Source organism: Geotrypetes seraphini, chromosome 4 (genome assembly GCF_902459505.1).
Source record: "Geotrypetes seraphini chromosome 4, aGeoSer1.1, whole genome shotgun sequence".
In the NCBI taxonomy this organism is placed as follows: domain Eukaryota; kingdom Metazoa; phylum Chordata; class Amphibia; order Gymnophiona; family Dermophiidae; genus Geotrypetes; species Geotrypetes seraphini.
In genome coordinates, this window is record NC_047087.1 from 117,119,235 (window position 1) to 117,139,381 (window position 20,147).

Genomic DNA, 20,147 nt, shown 5'->3' on the forward strand with positions numbered 1-20,147 from the left:
AAAAAATAAAACAAAGCAAACAAGCAAACGAAAGACTTGACCTTGGATGACATCAAAAGATGCCTTTGAGGCAACCTCATCCATACATCCTAAAGTCACACATACAGTATATGTCCTTTGTAAGTATTCTGTTCTACAACAAATTACTAACTTTATAGATAAATCTAATGTACTTCACCCACATCAAACATGTTTTTGGGTTTTTTTAAAAAATAATTCTTTATTCATTTTTACAACTTACAACAAGTGTAAACAGAAATAACATTTAAGCTTACAAACATCACTTGAATTTCTATTACAATCATCTTAAATTAATGAAATTTAGCCCCCTCCCACCCTTACCATATCATATGTAATCATGTATATCATATAATATATTATTTTCTACTAATCCAAGTACTTAATATAAGATCAGAAACCCCCCCACCCCCTCAGTTACAATTATGTAAATAAGGGAAAAGTATTATTTACTCATTACAATAATCTGTTAATGGTCTCCAAACATCTTTGAATTTATTAAAATGTCCTTTCTCTATGGCTAATATTTTTTCCATCTTATATATATGACATAAAGAATTCCACCAGAAATTGAAGTTTAATCTTCCAGTTCTTCCAGTTAAAAGTAATTTGTTGAATGGCGACTCCAGTCATAATTAGCAAGAGCTTATTATTTTTTGAGGATATTTGACTCTTTGCCCTCATTGACATCTATATATATAAAATCGGAGGTATGTATGTGTGTATGTATGTGTGTATGTGCCGCGATCACGCAAAAATGGCATGACCGATTTGAATGAAACTTGGTATGCAGATCTCTCACTACCTGGGATGATATGTTCTGGGGGTATCGCGGCCCACATGCACACATGGGCGGAGCTACAAACATAAAATCTGATTTCACCCATTCATGTCAATGGAAAAAATGTACAAAGCTGACATTCTCACAGTAATTCAAAAACGGCTTGACCTATTTGAACGAAACTTGGTATGCAGATCCCTCACTACCTGGGGTGATATGTTCTGGGGGTCTCTCGGCCCACCTGCACACGTGGGCGGAGCTACAAACAGAAAATCTGATATCACCCATTCATGTCAATGGAAAAAATGTAAAAAGCTGCCATTCTCACAGTAAATCAAAAACGGCTTTACCGATTTGAACGAAACTTGGTATGCAGATCCCTCACTACCTGGGGTGATATGTTCTGGGGCTCTCGCAGTCCAACTGCACACGTGGGCGGAGCTACAAACATATAATCAGATTTCACCCATTCATGTCAATGGAAAAAATGTAAAACGCTGCCATTCTCACAGTAATTCCAACTACCTGGGGTGATATGTTCTGGGAGTCTCTCGGCCCACCTGCACACGTGGGCGGAGCTACATACAGAACATCAGATTTCACCCATTCATGTCAATGGAAAAAAAGTAAAAAGCTGCCATTCTCACAGTACTTCAAAAACGGCTTGACCGATTTGAACGAAACTTGGTATGCAGATCCCTCACTACCTGGGGTGATATGTTCTGGGGGTCTCGCGGCCTACCTGCGCACGTCGGCGGAGCTACAAACAGAAAATCAGATTTCACCCATTCATGTTAATGGAAAAAATGTACACAGCTGCCATTCTCACAGTAAATAATAAACGGCTTGACCGATTTGATCGAAACTTGGTATGCAGATCCCTCACTACCTGGGGTGATATGTTCTGGGGGTCTCTTCACCCAAGAATTTATATGTTCTTGCTCCTGGAGGTGAAACTAAAAATGTTGTTTATAATCAAGTTTTGTGTTTGTTGTATTGTATTCATTTTCTCAAATATTTCACATTATAATTTGAATATTTTACTTTTTATAAAGCTGTAAAAATATAATTTCATTCACCACTATAAAGTATCTTTATTTGAATCCATTTACTGTGTTATTGCTATAATTAAATACCCGTGCAACGCCGGGTCATCAGCTAGTGCCAAATAAAATAGTATCCCCACCAGCACGGATTCACCCAGGGCAGATCCTGCCAATCTAACCTAATCAGCTTTTTTGACTGGGTTACTAGACAACTTGATGCCGGAGAGTCACTGGATGTAGTATATTTAGACTTCAGTAAAGCTTTTGATAGCGTCCCACACCGAAGGTTATTGAACAAGCTGAAGTCGATAGGATTAGGGGACACTCTAACTACATGGGTTGAGGATTGGCTGAGTGGTATACTTCAGAGGGTGGTGGTAAACGGTACCCCATCCAAAACGTCGGGCGTGATCAGTGGAGTGCCGCAGGGGTCGGTCTTGGGCCCGATTCTATTCAACTTATTCATAAGAGATATGACCCAAGGACTTAGAGGAAGGGTATCACTGTTCGCCGACGACGCCAAACTTTGCAACATAGTAGGTAAAAACACCTTGCCTGATAATATGACGCAGGATCTACTGCTGCTAGAACGGTGGTCAGCAACATGGCAGCTAGGCTTCAATGCTAAAAAGTGCAAGGTAATGCACCTGGGAAAGAGAAACCCGCACAGAACTTACATACTAAATGGTGAGACCTTGGCCAAGACCACGACGGAACGTGATCTAGGGGTGATCATTAGTAATGACATAAAGGTTGCTAATCAAGTGGAGAAGGCTTCCTCCAGGGCAAGGCAAGTGATGGGTTGTATCCGTAGTGATGGGTTGTATCCTGAAGTAGTGATGCCGCTGTACAGGTCCATGGTGAGGCCTCATCTGGAATACTGTGTTCAATTCTGGAGACCACACTACCGGAAAGATGTGCTGAGAATCGAGTCAGTTCAACGTATGGCCACTAGGATGGTCTTGGGGCTCAGGGATCTCACGTATGAAGAAAGACTGAATAAACTACGCCTGTACTCACTTGAGGAACGAAGAGAGAGGGGAGACATGATTGAAACATTTAAGTATATCACGGGCCGTATCGAGTCGGAAGAAGATATCTTCTACCTCAAGGGATCCTCGACCACCAGGGGGCATCCGTTAAAAATCAGGGGAGGGAAGTTCCATAGCGACTACAGAAAATACTTCTTCACTGAAAGAGTAGTGGATCATTGGAACAAACTCCCACTGCAGGTGATTGAGGCCAAGAGCGTGTCAGATTTTAAGAGACAATGGGATGTTCACGTGGGATCTCTAAGGGAGTAAAATCAGGGGGGCGGGAATTTGGAATGGGCAGACTTGGTGGGCTATAGCCCTTTTCTGCCGTCTTTTCTATGTTTCTATGTTTCTATAGGGCTACCGGATTTTCCAATAAATTATTTATTTGGCCCCATATTGATTTCCAAAAATCCAAAATAAATGGACAATAGAATAATAGATGATCTAAAGTCCCAGCTTCGAGATTGCAGTGCCAACATCTATCAGACTTAGAGCTATCTAATTTATGTAAACGAACAGGGGTCCAAAATGCTCTATGTAACAGAAAAAAACAAGTTTTAGAAAACATACACCTCCCCACATACATTCATGCTCTCCCATACAGTATACTGTATACTCCTGTGTGCCTCCTCATATCCATCCCCTACTCATATTCACAAATGTGCACCTCTTATGAACTCCAGCACACCTTATGCACTCTCTCATAATGGATAACATACTCCCCAACTCCCCATTTACCTCCAGTTACTATTATACTTCAATTTTTTTTTATTAATTATAAAACAATAAATCAAAGGAAAACAAAATACAAAATCAGCAATGCAAAAAAACTCTTTCCAGGGCTACATACCTCCAAGAAAAAGAGAAACATAAAGAAGTAGAGCAATGTGACACTAAAAAGTACATGTTATATGCCGGCTGTATGAGGTTTGATTCATAAGGCATGACAACTATTTTTTTCTCTCCAAAATGCATCAATACTGGAAATCTAATGTATACATTTGAAAGTGTGTGACATGTACTTCTTTATATTGTCACCAGATGAGAGATGAGTGCAGCAGCATTTGGAAGATTCGCCCCCCACACTCCGCTCCCCAAATTTTGCCTCCAGATACATTTTGCCCCTGGAATTTTCACCCTCACACATTTCATTCACAGGATCTTTCACCCCCCACACATTTTGGCCCCGGATGATTTGCCCCAACATTCACTGCTGTACTAAATTGCAAACTCATATTCATTACTGACCCAGCACTGACCTCTCATTTTGTGAATGTTTGTTCATCTGAACATGCCTTTTTGACCCATTTATAATAAGGCCACTATGAAATTTTATTTTTCATCAATAAGTAAAAAATACATAGAGGGGCATAATCAAAAAATACGTCTAAGTCTGTTTTGGGCCTAAGTCACTAGTCACCCAAAGTCAGCAGTGTCTAAAGTCTATTCTCGAAATTTTTTTTTCGCAAATCGTCTACCTGTACGTCCAGCCGTTTGATCGTCCAGACCGCTAAGTCGTCTATCTTTATACCCCATTCTTGCCCCAGAATTCGTCCAAGACAAAAACGCCTAGGATGAGACCTTTTGGACATGGAAGGGGTCAGCAAAGTCATGGACTGGCCACCCAGGGATGGCAACAGAGTAGTGGGGCACCTTACAGGGCACTTCTGTGAACTTCACAAAAAGAGTGCCACATAAACATATCACCATAACTCCCTTATAGGGCATGGTGAGCCCCCCCAAAACCTACTATACCCACCTACCTACGATCCCAATAGCCCTTATGGCTGCAGGTGCTACCTATATGGCACTACAGTAGGGTTGAGGGGTTTGGGGGTGCACATGTTCCACCATAAATGCAGTAGAGTGGCTTATGGGCCTGGGTTCTCCTCTCTATGGTTCACTAGCCCACCTCCAGGCTACTTAAGCCACTTCTGTGCTGCTCTACTAGGCTTTCCTATGCCAGGTGCTGATGTTCTGGAAGCAGGTATGTACGTTTTTTATTCTGATTTTTATGGTGTTATGGGGGGATCAGTGATCACTGGGGCAGTGTGTGGGGGTTTGTACTTTGTATCTGCAGTGGTTATCTAGTCACTTTGGATACCTTCTGAGCATTTAAATCTGTTTTTACATCGCCTAAGTCACAATGTACAAGTTCCGTCTAGACAGTCTCGTTAAACCTTTGGTTATACTTGCAGTAAGACAAAGTACAGGTCAACCCACGTCCCACCCAAATCTCACCCTCACCACTCCTACTAAAATGCTCCTTTCAACTCTGGGCATACAGCAGCACTGAAAAGGCCTAAGCTGTTTTTAGATGCATCTAAAACCTGTTTCGATTATCGGCACTTGGACGACTTGTCTTTTTGATCGTCCAAGTGCCGATTTAGATGAGATTTTAGACGTATTTCCATTTCGATTATGAGCCCCATAGTAAACACAAAATAATCAAGTGCAAAAGTGCACAAATTAAAATGAACCAGCAGTAAAAAATCATAGAAGCGGACAAATTAAAATGAGCCAGCACTAAAAAATCATAACAGTCGAAAATATATAGTAAAAACATAACTGTAAACTAAAAGTCAAAGAAAACACCAGAAAGCATGTTACAACAAACTAAAATTCAAAATTGTATGCAATGCCTTTCAGATAGTCAACCAAATTCCGATTCGCAAAATCTTGCACAATACGTTTGATCCTCGCTGAAATTGCAGCATCTTTTTATTCCTTGTATCGACAGGATTGCCAGCTATGATTTGAGTGATTTCAACATTATGAAGACCGTGCTGATGTTTCAGGCAGTTGATGAACTGGTATATTTTTGGAGAAAATTTTTGGAGAAATGTCATTGCCCGATACTGATCATTTAACATTTGTTAATACATATTCCAAAGTTGTACTGGAAACAATGGTGCTTGGCATCCTCTGTAATTCATTCAGCCAATAGAGGTATCTTCAAAGTAATTTGCTATTGGTACTGCTTCTTGAGGAAAGTTGGGATCTCCCTGCAGTTCTTCAAATGATTGCACAACATTCTCAGGCAGGAGAAAGGCAAGGGCTGGTATCATACGGATCCAATGGGCAAATTTGTAATCACCTTCGTATTGCATTTTCAGTCCTTCATTCTGAACTCTACGCCAAACTGCTTGTGAAGAAACAATGAATGGGTTAAAACATACTGCAATATAGCAAAAGATTTGAAATGCGCACAAGGAAAAAAAGCTGTGTAGCCTTAAAAATTTACTCGAGTGGCATATTCAAATGAGCAAGGCCAAGAAAAATGGTAATGATGATAATGCTGGCTCAGCCGATTGGGGATTCCCTTGCTGTGATCAGCTAAGTCGGCAATGGTGTCTGCTTTTAGGACTGAAATGTAGGCATTTTGCAGGCCTCCATTTCAGGTGTCTGTCGCAGCTCCAGGGAGACAAGTAGGGATGCTTAAATTTGCCCAAGGCTACTCCGGGTGAAACCATGCCCACGCCCAGCCTTGGCCGATCTTAAGTGTCTATGTGCATCTCTGTAGACCCGCAACAGATGGCTTATTTCTAAAAACGTGCATCCCGATTGGCTGCCAGATGGCGATGGAATGCCTGCCACCGCCTACAATCGGGATGCCCATTTGTAGAATCAGCCCACAGTATACAAAATGAACAGCAAAGTACAAGTACAAACTGTTTAACTGTTAACATCCTTCAAAGTAATCTCCCAGGTTGTCTTGTGTGTTATCTAGTTCATGAGGGACACACTGTGAATGCTCAGTATTACAAGTTATTTTTACAGTACCACCTGTGTAATGCAATATGGAAGAAAAGTCCAGAATTGTTGCGCAATGCCACAATCTTATATGACACCGCTTTGAAAGATGTTAACAGTTACACATACTTTCAAGCTGATTGTGTGTTTGGTTTAGTGAAACAGCTAACATTTATGATTTCAAATGTTAAGTTTTTTGCTTCTTTCCCACCAGAGACCTCTAAACTCATCTCTCATATGATGGCAAAATTAAGAACTACATATCACACATTTTCAAATGTATATATTAGATTTCCAGTGTTGGTGCGTTTTTGAGAGAAAATAGTTGCCATGACTTATGAATCAACCCTCATATTTGTTAAATATAATTTGAGAGGTTGCCAAATGGAACAAAAATATGATTAGCTGTTCGTTCTTCAAGGCCACTGTCTCTTCAAATTTGTGACACTGCAACACAGTATTCCACCAAAAAAATAACATCATTATTCTGGGCTGTCTTCCAATTTCTAAGAATTTGCTGAATTGCCAAAGAGATTAATATATCTAATAATCGACCTTGTGATGTGTTTAAATTTAAAGAATTCAGATATGATAATTGCAAAAATGGGGGAAGTGGAAATTGGAAGCATAGCAGATATCATTCAAAACAGAAAAAAAGATGGGGACACGAGAAAATCATATACTTAAATGTCCCAAGCTCTGAGGTGCAGTGGGGAAGCTTGTGGGCCAGACCTGTATAATTTCCTAGAAATCCAGGTGATCTTATGCCTAAAGAAAAATGAGGGCTGCATAAGAGAGCTAATTGAGCTGGCCGATTAACTTTGCCTGAAAAGTGAAGCTAGTCAATATCAGAAGATACCACATTTGCCTCTTCACACCATATATTAAAAGACACCTCTGAAGGAAACAGTTTTTGTCTTTGAGGCAGGAAACAATAGCTTTGGGAGCCTCCCTGATTAGTTAAAATCCTTCCTGGAGCTGAAAAAGATGGCTCGAAGTTGACCCCGTATTAAAAGAGATAGCAAGTAAAAGTGTAGTGTTACAGCCTTTCTTTTGAATAATATTCTTTTTATAAGCCTCAAGTTGGTTTTCTGCTTAACTCCCTCTTGTAATTGGGGGTCTAAGGAGGGATAGTTAATTATACCACTCTTTATTTTGCTTGTATTAGTATTAAATTCATACTGTATTGCTTGACAAGAAGTTTACTTTCTTGTAAAATTGTTGGAAACTATAAATAAAGAATTTAAAATAAAGGTATAAAAGACACCTCTGAAGGCAAAAAAAGAGAGTCATGCAAGTTCTTATAACATAATGAGGTGGAGTGGCCACATAAATTACTAAAGTGAAGTAGCAGCAGGTTGAAGCATACAGTTAAAGTCTAGTTTTAAAGTAAGAAAACCGTGATGTAGCTGAAACCAGTGATAGAATTTAATACTAGGTATTGAAAATGTGGATTGCAATGTGGCAAAATCACATAATTTTGCACCTATCAGTAGTTGCTTGACATACTAAACACCAGAGTGAATCTAATCCTTGCAACATATAGGTACATTGTTTATCCTAATAGAAGGGTGATGCAATATGTTTATGCTTATTGAAAATTTTTATACTGGATCATCAATTCAAAGTGGTTTATAGAATAACATCCAAAATTAGGCACAGTTACCGTTAATACAATAAATGACCATAGATCAGATACAATATCATAGATCATATGGAAGCAGATGAACTTTTGAGCCATGAAACAAACTGATATTTATCAACATAATGTAAAGTTTGGCAAGCCCCTGCAAGTATGTAATGAGGACACTAAACAGATCTCATGTCATTAATCCAAAAACGTTCCAATGGTAAACCATCTACTGTGAATCTTTCCAATTTAAGTCACTCATAATCAAGCTGTTCAAGTCCATTCTATAATAAAAATATGAAATGATAAACAGAGAAATCCAGAAAATTGACCCCGCCCTCAATGTTTTTAGCTTACACAAAGCAACTCTTGCAGATTTATTTTCCCATAAAATGGAGTGTTCCCAAGACTTGTACCAAGATTCTGGAAAAAGAAAAAGTGACATCTCAAAATATAATAGCCATAAAGATAATAGACTCCGTTTTTTTTTTTTTTTTAAATCATTTTTATTAGGGAGTCAACAAGAGAAACAAGCAGGTTACATGGATGAAATGGTCAAACAGAGGCATCAACGAAAAATAATACAATGTCCAGCAACAATAGCACTTAGGACACCAATAAGACACAGGACTGTCCAAGAGCAAGAACAGCACGTTTCCCTTATCAGCTCCATAAATTTTCAATAGAACATACCCAACCTTATGACCCTCGAATAGACTCAATTTAATTGACTGCATGGGGTTTTATAGCTGTGAGATCTGATGATAGTTCCATTCCAAGATATTTCAAACCACCACTGACCCATTTAAATTGAAAAGCAACGACATCACAACAGTGCATAAGCTATTTAATGGTAAAAGCTCAGATTTGGACCAGTTTATCTTGTATCCTGAGAACTGTGAAAACTGATTGATTAACTCAGTAACAACAGGAAATGATTGATCTACATAAGATAAGAATAATATCATCTGCAGAGGCTACCAATTTAGATTCCGAAGCAATAGGGCCAATTCCTTTTATGTTGCAGTCTTGCCTCACTGCCAAAAGAAAGGTTCCAAGGCTAAACTGAACAGTAGAGGAGAAAGTGGACAACCTTGTCTAGTTCTTCGAGCAAGCAAGTGGAAAATAGTCTGAGAGAATGGAGTTGTCTTTAATACGTGAATGTGGAGAATGATGCAGCACCGATATATACACAAGATTCTGAAGCATCAGCCTGTCTAGCTAGGGCTTTTTGTCATTATTTCCTTATGGGAGAAAAGCATTGATAAATGTGGTCCTAGAGTTGTGTTTTTTTAAAACCTCTCTGTGCTTCTAAGTGACAGTGCTGTGAGCTACCATGTAGAAGACATGAGTCTGGTTCCCAGATCTTCAACCCAAACAATCTCTGGAGAGAGGAAATATTCAAAGCCACTGATAGAAAGCAGCTTCTGCCTTTGGTTATACCCTATACCCATTATACCCTATGCCCCTCTCAGATCACTCCACTCTGCTACACAACATCTTCTCAATATCCCCTCTTTGAAAAATATTAATACCAGGCAATGACATATTTTTTCTAATACTGCACACTCCCTCTGGAACTCTATACCCAATTACATAAGAGAGGAAACAAATTTAAACCAGTTTAAATCTAAATTAAAAACCTTCTTGTTTAAAGACGCCTTCGAGTAGTAACTACTCTTTTAAAGTTGCTGTTTAATAGCAACTGTCCTTCTAAGGACAATTTGACTTCCCTTCTTTTAGTCTTTCCTCTACCTCTTGTTCTTTCCTTCAGTCTCTTTCCTATAATATTGTAGTTCGACCCCTCTTTTCCTTTTGTACAAGTTTGTCTGTTTGGTTAATTATTCCCCCAAATATGTTTGTTAACTTGATTGTTTTTATTGATTAATGTACACTGCCTAGAAGCCTGATTAGGCGGTATAATAACTTTTTAAATAAACTTGGAAACTTGGTAAATAAACTTGGTTAGTGGTAACAGCTAGTGGCCATTTCTAGCAGCTTTCAAATCCAAGCTAAAAGCTCATTTTTTTGAGGCTGTTTTCAACTCCTAACTCCCACTCAATGCATGATACCTATGTCCATCTTATTATTATCTCTGTAAGAAACTCCCAACCCTATATATCCTGTCTATCCAAATTAGATCACAAGCTTTTCTGAGCAGAGACCATCTATTGCATGTTAAATATACAGTGCTGCCTTTCAGTGCTATAGAAATGATCAATAGAAATAGTAACAGTATTAAGTATTTTGGACCCAAACCAAATGAGAAAAGCTTCACCCAAGTTCCTTGTTGACTTATGCTCTTGAATAGTGGAAATGCTAGATAAGGGAATTTTTCCTGTGGATAAAGGCCATCCTATATAATAAAACACTAGCCGCGCATGCACACTCCTATCTGCGTGTTCCGTATGTCTGTGGCCGCAAGAGTGCGCATGCACGCCTAACAGACCCCACGCTCGTGGCAGCAGAAAACACTCCTTTGCCGGCTCCCCACTTGGTAAGGTTTTTTTGCCGATCTGACCCTCCCATCCCTTCCCAACGTCTGACGGCTCACTTAGTCCTTTGCCGCCCCCCCCTTCCCTTCCCGCGGTCCCGACTATGAACCTGGCGATTCCAGCAGCGTGTGCAGCAGTCTTCACACGCTGCTTCGGGCCCTTCTGTTGCCCTGATTTGCTCTGCCGCGTCTCTGATGATGTCATCAGGGACGTGCCAGAGTAAATCAGGGCAGTAGAAGGACCCGAAGCAGTGTGTGAAGACTGGAATCACTAGGTTCATAGTCGGGACCGCGGGAAGGGAAGGGGGGGCGTATGGGACTAAGGGAGCCGGACAGACCGCAGGAAGGGAAAGGGGGGTAGAGGAAACGCTACTGCTGCTGCACAGGGAAGTGGTGTGGGGTGAGGGAATGCTGCTTTGGCTGCTGCACAGGGAAGTGGTGGGAGAGAAATGCTGCTGCATAGGAGGCAGGGAGAGAGACAGATAGATAGAAAGACAGACAGACAGACAGCGGGAGGAAGGGAAACAGAAAGAAAAGAAGAAAGACCCAGGGGCAGGGAGATACACAGAAACACAGACAGACAAAGGGGGCCAGGGACAGAGACAGACAGAAAGAAATACAGCTGGAGGGAGAGAGAGACAGAAATAAAGACAGACAGACAGACATATATTCTAGCACCCGTTAATGTAATGGGCTAAAATACTAGTATTATAATAACACCAAAGATATTCAAAAATCAATTTCTCTGGTAGAAAATTACAGGCCTATAGCATTAATTCCTCTTTTCATCAAGGTGATGGATTGGTTCATAATCAACTACTGGATTATGTGGAATAGTTTCTCTTACTGCATGATTCTCATTCTGGCTTTAGGCCACTTTACAGCACAGAAACAGTTCTCGCATTCCTTTTAAATGATATGTACGGAATATTAAGGGCTCCTTTTACTAAGCTGCGTTAGTGTTTTTAGCGCACGCAGCATTTTAGCGTGCGCTAAACCCGTGCTCCATGGCTAGAACTAATGCCAGCTCAATACTGGCATTAAGGTCTAGCGCGCGTGGCAGTTTAGCACGCACTATTCTGCGTGTTAAAGCCCTAACGCGGCTTAGTAAAAGGAACCCTAAGTAGTGGCCTTAATGCGTTGGTATTGCAGCTTAATCTTAGTTGTGCATTTGATCTTATAGATCATGACTTAGGGAGCTTACAGTTTAGCTGTAAGCTGATAACAGTGGCTGAGCGAATCCTTATAACATAATTTCAGTGGGTGGGGGATGGAGGGGGGGGGGTTGGAATGTGAGGGTTGGTAGTGGGAGCTAGAGGTGGGAAGGGATTGGTGGTTGGGGTGCTAAGGCAGGAGGATTGGTTGTGAGAAAGGGTGAGGGGTGATTGGTGGAGGACTTGTGAGGATTAAGGGTGAATTTGGCGGGCAAAATCAGTTTGGGAAGGTGTGGGTGTGTGGGAAGAGGTGGGTAGGCAGGGTTAAATTTGTTAAACTTTTAGGGTGGTTTGTGTTACCTTGTTGTGGTGCTTTTGCTTCGGGTGTCGAGGTTTGTGCTGAGGACGACAGCTGGGTCCAGGTAATTGAGTTGTCTTGTCCTTTAATTGGTGCTGCTTTTCGGTTTGTGTTGCTAGTTTTTCTGGGGCCTAGCATCGTTTAGCCGGAGAGGCGTGTGTGCGCGGAGCCGGCACTGCCTTACGGACGCCTCCGGCGGTGCGAGGGTGCTTTCCGGCATTGTGGTGCCGCGCGTGTGTGGGAGCTGCCGGATAGGCCTCTGTGAAGCATATTCTCTCCGCGCGTTTTTTCTTGCTCCTTCGGTCGGCTGCGGAGGTGTCGGGAGCTGGCAGTTTTCAGCACAAGACCGGCGGTTTTCTGCACAGCACAGCAAGGTTCGTTTTTCTTTTTGGAGTGTGCCTGCTTGCTTGCTGTGCGGTTGGGGGGTGCTGCGTGTTTGTAGGGAAATAGCTGGGAAGGCAGTCTAGCAGGCCAGGCTGTATTGGATCCGGTGGGGTGTGTCTTCAGTTGTGCTGGGGACTTTGGGGCGTGTGTCTGCTTCCTTGGCTGTTTGCCTTATTTCTGCCTGAACCGTGTGTGGGATCCTTGGTGGGGGCAGTGAGGGGGGGGGAAAGTTTGCTAGTGCTTGGGGTGGGGGGGGTTTGGGTTTAGAGTATTGGGGTGTGGGTTGCTGGGTTTCTGGGGTTGGGGGTGGTGTGCTTGGTCTCAATTTTATAGCTTGTTCAGGTGCTTTTGTTATGGCTCCTAGGAAGCAGCAATCTGCTAGGGGGGGCTCTTCAGCTAGAGGGGCTCGTAGGGGACGCTCTACCTCTCTTGCAGGTGCGGTTCCCAGTGGTGCTGCTGGGAGGCAGCGGCGAGGTTCCCGTGCAGCTGTTCCACGGGGTTCTGGGCCTCGCAGAGGAGGAGCCCCTGGTGTTCGGATCTCTGGAACCCGGGTTGCTGGGATGTCAGCTGCTTCTCAGCCTGGTACATCTGCAGTGGATCCTGCTCCTGTTGATCATTCTGGTGAGTCTTTTGGGGCTTTGATGGATGTTTTGGCTGGGGTGGATGCTGTTGAGTCTGGGAGTGGGGCGCGTCCGGTGGCGCACTCAGTGGCGAAGCGTTTGCGGGATAAAAAATTTTTGAAGCGACTTCAGCATGTTGTTAAGCGTTTAGATGTGGACAAGAGGCGGCGTCGGGGGGTTCCTGCGGATCCGATGGCTGTTTGGCAGTCGTCGGATTCGTGGGATTCCTCGGAGGTTTCTTCTGGTGCCTCTTCCTCTTCGGAGAGTGGTGTTGCCGCTGGACCTTCAGCCCAGTCTGTGAGTTTGGGAGCGGGTGTTCCGCCGTCCACGTCTGTGCCGAGTGGTTCGTCTGGTGCGGCTGCTCAGCTGATGCGTCGTGGTCATACTTTATGTGAAATTGCACCTTTAGACTGTAGTATTTCTAAAAAATTGCGGGACAAAATATTGAAGGGCAAGTATGTGGATGTGTTTTCTTTGTTGGAAAAGGAGCAGGATAGGCTGGAAAAGAAGAAAGATGCTGGTAAGGCTGATGGGCAGCGTAGTCGTTTTCGTGTGCCTAGAACCATTATGAATTGGTTGCTGGGTTTTAATATCTATGCTTCTGTGGTTGGGGCTGCTCGGCCAGGTTTGTATGCAGGCTTGTTGAAATATTCTGATCTCATTTTGAGGGCGTTTCGGATTTATGGTGGGTGGTCATGGCTAAACTATGACGAGCAATTTCGGAAAAGTTTGGCTACTGATAAATCATGGGTGTGGGGGTATAGGGATGTTGATTTATGGCTTGCTGAGATGACGCAGGCTCGTGCTGGCTCCTTTCGTTTCGGAAGGGGGGCGGGCTCTGCTGTCACGGGAGGGCCCTCAGTTAGTGGGGTCTCTTCCTCCTTCGGTACCCGGGTGCCCCTTGGTAATTCCGGACGCGGTGAGACTTTTGGGTTGCCCGGGTCCCGAGTCGCCATGGGTACCTTCTGTTTCCAGTTTAATGCCGGGCGTTGTGACCGAGCGGTTTGTAAATTCCAGCATCGATGTAGTCAGTGTTCTGGTGCCCACCCAGCCTTTCGCTGTTTCAGTGCTGGAGCCAGCGGTCGAGGGGCAGGAGTTCGGAATGCCGGGTCCTTTGGTGGGAGTTTGCCTGGTCAAGGCAGAGTCCCCAATTAATTTGCCCATGCTTGATTTATGGTTGGGTTTGTACTCTCTGGAGGATGTTGCTCAGCTGCTTGGGGAAGGTTTTCATTTTGGTTTTGTGATTCCTTTTGCTGGGCCACCCCTTGCTCATCATTGTCGTAATTCTCCTTCGGTAGCTCGGCATGTGGAGGTGGTTCGTGCTAAGTTGCTGAAGGAGTTGGAGTTGGGGAGGATTGCTGGCCCATTTTCTTTTCCGCCTTTTCCCGATTTGGTACTATCACCTTTGGGTGTTGTGCCTAAAAAGGAGCCGGGCAAGTTCCGGCTCATTCATAATTTATCATTTCCTTTGGGCTGTAGTGTGAATTCTTTTATTGACCCCCTGTTTTGTTCCGTGCAGTATACTTCATTTGATGTGGCCATTGCTATGCTGCGTACTCTGGGTGCGGGTGCGCTTTTGGCTAAGGCCGATATCGAGTCCGCATTTCGTTTACTTCCTGTACATCCAGATTCTTTTTATTTGCTTGGTTTTCAATTTGAGCATCAATTTTATTTTGACAAATGTATGCCAATGGGCTGCTCTGTTTCTTGTTCTTATTTTGAGGCATTTTCTACTTTTATTCATTGGGTTACTCAATGTGTTTCTGGCTGTGTGACTATTGTACATTATCTGGATGATTTTTTGTTTGGGGGTCCGGCTGGTTCTTCTCAGTGTGCTGAATTGGTGGGGGCTTTTCATGCAGTCACTCAGAATTTGGGGGTTCCCTTAGCATTGGATAAATCTGAAGGGCCAGCTACTTCTTTAGTTTTTCTGGGGGTTGAATTGGACTCTGTGCGTATGGAGTCTCGTTTGCCTGCTGTAAAGGTTGCTGCCTTGAGAGAGGCTATTCAGGCAGCTTTGCAGAAATCCAAATTGACATTGCGGGAAATTCAGTCTTTGGTGGGACACTTTAATTTTGCTTCTCGGGTGATCCCGATGGGTCGGGTATTTTGCCGTCGTTTGGCAATTTTGTCTCGGGGCTTGCGGAAACCGCATTTCCGTGTGCGCATTACACGGGGTGTGCGGGAAGATCTTCGGTTGTGGTCTCATTTTTTGGCTTGCTTTAATGGGGTTTGTGTGTGGCAGCAGGAGGAAGTTACATCAGTGGATTTACGTCTTTTTACTGATGCTGCAGCGGGCTTTGGTTTTGGCATTTATTTTGGGGGGTCATGGTGTGCAGAAAGGTGGCCTGAGTGGTGGCGAGATCGGGGTTGGTGTGATAATATTGCTTTGTTAGAACTTTTCCCGGTCTTTGTGGCTACGGTTCTTTGGGGGCCCAAGTTGGCTAACCGGAGAGTGGTGGTTTTTTCTGATAACACTGCTGTTGTGCAGGCACTTAATGCTCAATCTGCTCATTGTCCATTATTGGTTGAGCTTTTGAGGCTCATTGTTTTGCGTTGTTTACAGCTTAATACCACACTCTCTGCTAAGCATGTTCCTGGTTTTTTGAATGAGATTGCTGATTCATTATCTCGGTTTCAGTGGGCCCGTTTTCGGGCTTTGGTACCTGCAGCGGAAGAAGAACCCGTGGTCATGCCTGTCACACTGTGGACCTGTTTGCTGGATCGTTGGGAGAGTTACTGAGGAAGTCTTTGGCTGAGAATACATGGAATTCTTATCGGTCTGGCTGGAACCGTTACCTGAGGTTTTTGGAAGCCACATCTGCATTGGGTGTTCCGCCCTTTTCGGTATCTCTCCTGGTACACTTCTTGCTTTTTTCTCAGCAACGGGGCTGGTCTGTTGGGATGGTTCGTGCCTCTTTGGCCAGTATTGCCTTTTTGGCTCAGCTGCTCGGCTATCCGAATCCTTGTGCCTCCTTTTTAGTGAAGAAATTGTGGGTTGGCTTTCAGCGCTCTATTCTTATTAGGCCTGTTAGGCCTGAGCGTTTGCCTATTTTACCACTTTTATTGCAGCAGTTGTGTGCTGTTTTGCCTGGCATTTGTACGGATGGCTTTGAAGTGTTGTTGTTCCAGGTGGCTTTTAGTGTTGCCTTTTTTGCAGCTTTGCGAGTCGGTGAGCTGGTAGCTCCAGCTAAGTCTGCGGTTGGTAGCACTGGCCTCCTGGTATCTGATGTGTTTTTGGACAGGCGCTACTTGCGTTTGCATATACGGCGTTCAAAGACTGATCCTTTTGGGAGAGGGTCCTCTGTTTCTTTGCGGCCTTTGGCAGATGGTCCCTTGTGTCCTGTGCAGTGTGCCTTGTCTTATGCTGCGGTGCGTCCGATGGGGGGTCTCTATTGGCTGATTCATGCTGATGGCACACCACTGACTCGTTTTCAATTTTCTGCCATCTTGAAGAGGTGTCTGGTGGCGGTTGGATGTGACCCGCAGTCTTTTGGGACACATTCCTTCCGTATTGGGGCTGCTTCTTATGCGGCTGAACGGGGGGCTTCTCCTTCCATGTTATGTAAAATTGGGCGTTGGCGTTCTACCTGTTATAAACGCTATGTGAGGCCTGGTTGTATGTCATTTTGTTCATGATTTTCTTGCTGCTTCAGTTTTTTCTTGCAGGTCCTTTGCCGCCTGATAACTGTGTGTGGTTATGTGGCCATTCTTACATCTTTTGGGCTCAGAAACGTGCAGTGGAATCTCGCTGGGGATCGAATCTGGGCCTTGTGCATCATGGAGTTCGAATTCGTTGGCTGGGACTCCGAGGCATGTGCTGGGACCAAGTTTTTCCGACCTTGTTGCAAGCCAGAAGATTTTCCTGTCCTCAATTGATTGTTTTTCATGTTGGAGGGAATGATCTCTGCAAGGTAAAAGGGGTGGATTTGATTCGCTGTATAAAGCGGGACTTATTGTTGGTGGCCAGTTATTTTCCTGGCACCCGCTTAGTCTGGTCTCGCATTATTCCTCGGATCATTTGGAGGGATGCGCTCAAGGTTGAAGGTATTGAGCGTTTGAGAAAACGGGTGAATTCTGAAATTTCTAGGTTCATTGTTTCTCTTGGTGGGTTTGTTTTAAGCCATGATTTGATTGCAGTTGATTGTCCTGGTTTATATAGACCAGACGGTGTGCATTTATCTGATATTGGTCTTGATATTTTTTTGAGTTCTATCCAAGACCTGTTGGAAGCTTGTTATAATAGGCAGCATGGTCGCAGCTTGGGGGGGGAGCGGTGACTTGCAAGGCAGTCACCGCTTGTGGCGGAAATGTGTTATGGGGTGAATTGTGCACAGTGTGGCTTATGAAGTTATATCTTTTATGTGCTTATTCTGCTCATGTGCGGAACCGCCATGGGTGGCCGGCATGATTCTGCGATACCGCGAGTCTTGCTGGGGGAAGTGGGGTTTCATGGAATGTGATGAATTTGTTGAGCTGTGCTAATTCGACACCGATTAGCATCAAGGGGTTTGAGTTTTGTGAGTTAAGCTAGTTCGACACCGAATAGCTCCAAGGTTTATGGTTATGCTACACTGAATTATTTATATATATATGTTATGTTTTACAAATTCATTGATGAATAATTTTAATAAAGCTGCGGCCCATGCTTTGCCATTACTAAGTGTCATGTGTCTTTATTCAGTGATGTGAGTATAAGGAGTGATGCGAATGCCAGTGTTAGGGAGCTTACAGTTTAGCTGTAAGCTGATAACAGTGGCTGAGCGAATCCTTATAACATAATTTCAGTGGGTGGGGGATGGAGGGGGGGGGGGTTGGAATGTGAGGGTTGGTAGTGGGAGCTAGAGGTGGGAAGGGATTGGTGGTTGGGGTGCTAAGGCAGGAGGATTGGTTGTGAGAAAGGGTGAGGGGTGATTGGTGGAGGACTTGTGAGGATTAAGGGTGAATTTGGCGGGCAAAATCAGTTTGGGAAGGTGTGGGTGTGTGGGAAGAGGTGGGTAGGCAGGGTTAAATTTGTTCCCTTCCCGCCCTCCCAGTTTTTTTGGGTGGTTTGGTTTTGGTGGGTGGTGGTTGGGTTGGTCGCAGCTTTTGCGGAAATGTGTTATGGGGTGAATTGTGCACAGTGTGGCTTATGAAGTTATATCTTTTATGTGCTTATTCTGCTCATGTGCGGAACCGCCATGGGTGGCCGGCATGATTCTGCGATACCGCGAGTCTTGCTGGGGGAAGTGGGGTTTCATGGAATGTGATGAATTTGTTGAGCTGTGCTAATTCGACACCGATTAGCATCAAGGGGTTTGAGTTTTGTGAGTTAAGCTAGTTCGACACCGAATAGCTCCAAGGTTTATGGTTATGCTACACTGAATTATTTATATATATATGTTATGTTTTACAAATTCATTGATGAATAATTTTAATAAAGCTGCGGCCCATGCTTTGCCATTACTAAGTGTCATGTGTCTTTATTCAGTGATGTGAGTATAAGGAGTGATGCGAATGCCAGTGTTATTGTTACTCTGTTTAGATTCACTTGGTTTATCTGGAAACGTTTACCAATGATTTAAAGGTTTTTTGACATCCCGTAGCTGTCAAGTAAAATCGGAGATTTATTCTCATAGATGGGATAATCTATATGTCCTGTGTCAAGGCTCCCTTTATCTCCTCTTCTTTTTAATATTTATCTTTCCTCTTTGGGGGTTCACCTGACAAGTTTAAATGTGAAATGTTATAGTTATGCTTATAATATTGCAATAGAGCTCCAAGTTACTTCCCTTCTGCCTTCTGAGATTACAAGGGTAGAAATTGTCTTATCTACTATAGAAGGATGGATGCATGATTTTAAGCTGAAGCTGAATAAATAATAAAAACCAATATTTTTTTCTTAGCCACTTCATCCAAGGGTTCCTTTTACAAAGCCGCGCTAGCGGTTTAACGCATGCAATAGCGCACGCTAAATCGCCGGCCGCGCTAGCCGCTACCGCCTCATCTTGAGCAGACGGTAGTTTTTCGGCCAGCGCAGGGGGTTAGTGCGTGATGAAAAGTTGCACGCGTTAAACCCGCTAGTGCGGCTTGGTAAAAGGAGCCCCAAGTGTGAGTCTGATAGTATAATTTTAGGAGGGAATATTTACCCACTGTGAGAATTTTGGGGGTATATAGTATGTTGACAAAAAGTTATCTTTGTCATCACAAAAAGGGTTTCTTATGTTATGAAAACTGAGATCAATTAGATCGTATTTTGAAAGAACCCTTTTTCAACTGCTTGTTCAGTCATTAGTACTGCGTCTTTTACATTGTTGTAATATTGTTTAACTGACAAGACAGCAGTCTCTTCTTCAAAAATTATATGTTATTCAGCTGTCCGATTGATTTTTAACTTGAAGAAATATGACCATGTTTTTCCCTATTATCGAAAAATGTACTAGCTTCCAGTAGAGGGTAGAGTCTTATTTAAGTTTGGATGCTTTATTTATAAAGCGTTGTATGGGTTATCAGCAAGATATTTTATGAATTATTTTGGTTTTTATTACGCAAGGGCATTCTTTGCATAACTTATCATTATTTAGGTTTTCTGCAGTTAAAGGTTGCTCAAAAATTGACAACTATCGTACTGGGATTCTGAATTTGAGCTGCTGATTAAATGGTCTATGACATATGCATTTTAGAAAACTTTTAAAAACTTATTTATTTTTTATTTGTAGACTATGCAGTATTACTGTAATTGATCTAAATGTAATTCGCTATTATTTTTTCTGTTTTATTTTGTGCACCACATCGAACCACAAGGTATTTGCAATATAGAAATAAAATTTTGTGTTATGTTATTTCAATTGGATCCTATCAAAGGCTTTTACAGTGTTGATAGAACTGCTGCT

The 20,147-nt window shown here is 43.0% G+C and overlaps 1 protein-coding gene across 9 annotated transcripts in view; it reads left to right on the forward strand.

Annotated features, from left to right (window-relative positions):
- ZBTB20 (zinc finger and BTB domain containing 20) overlaps window positions 1-20,147 on the forward strand; it is a 1,614,058-nt gene that overhangs the window by 279,984 nt on the left and 1,313,927 nt on the right. The window lies entirely within an intron of this gene.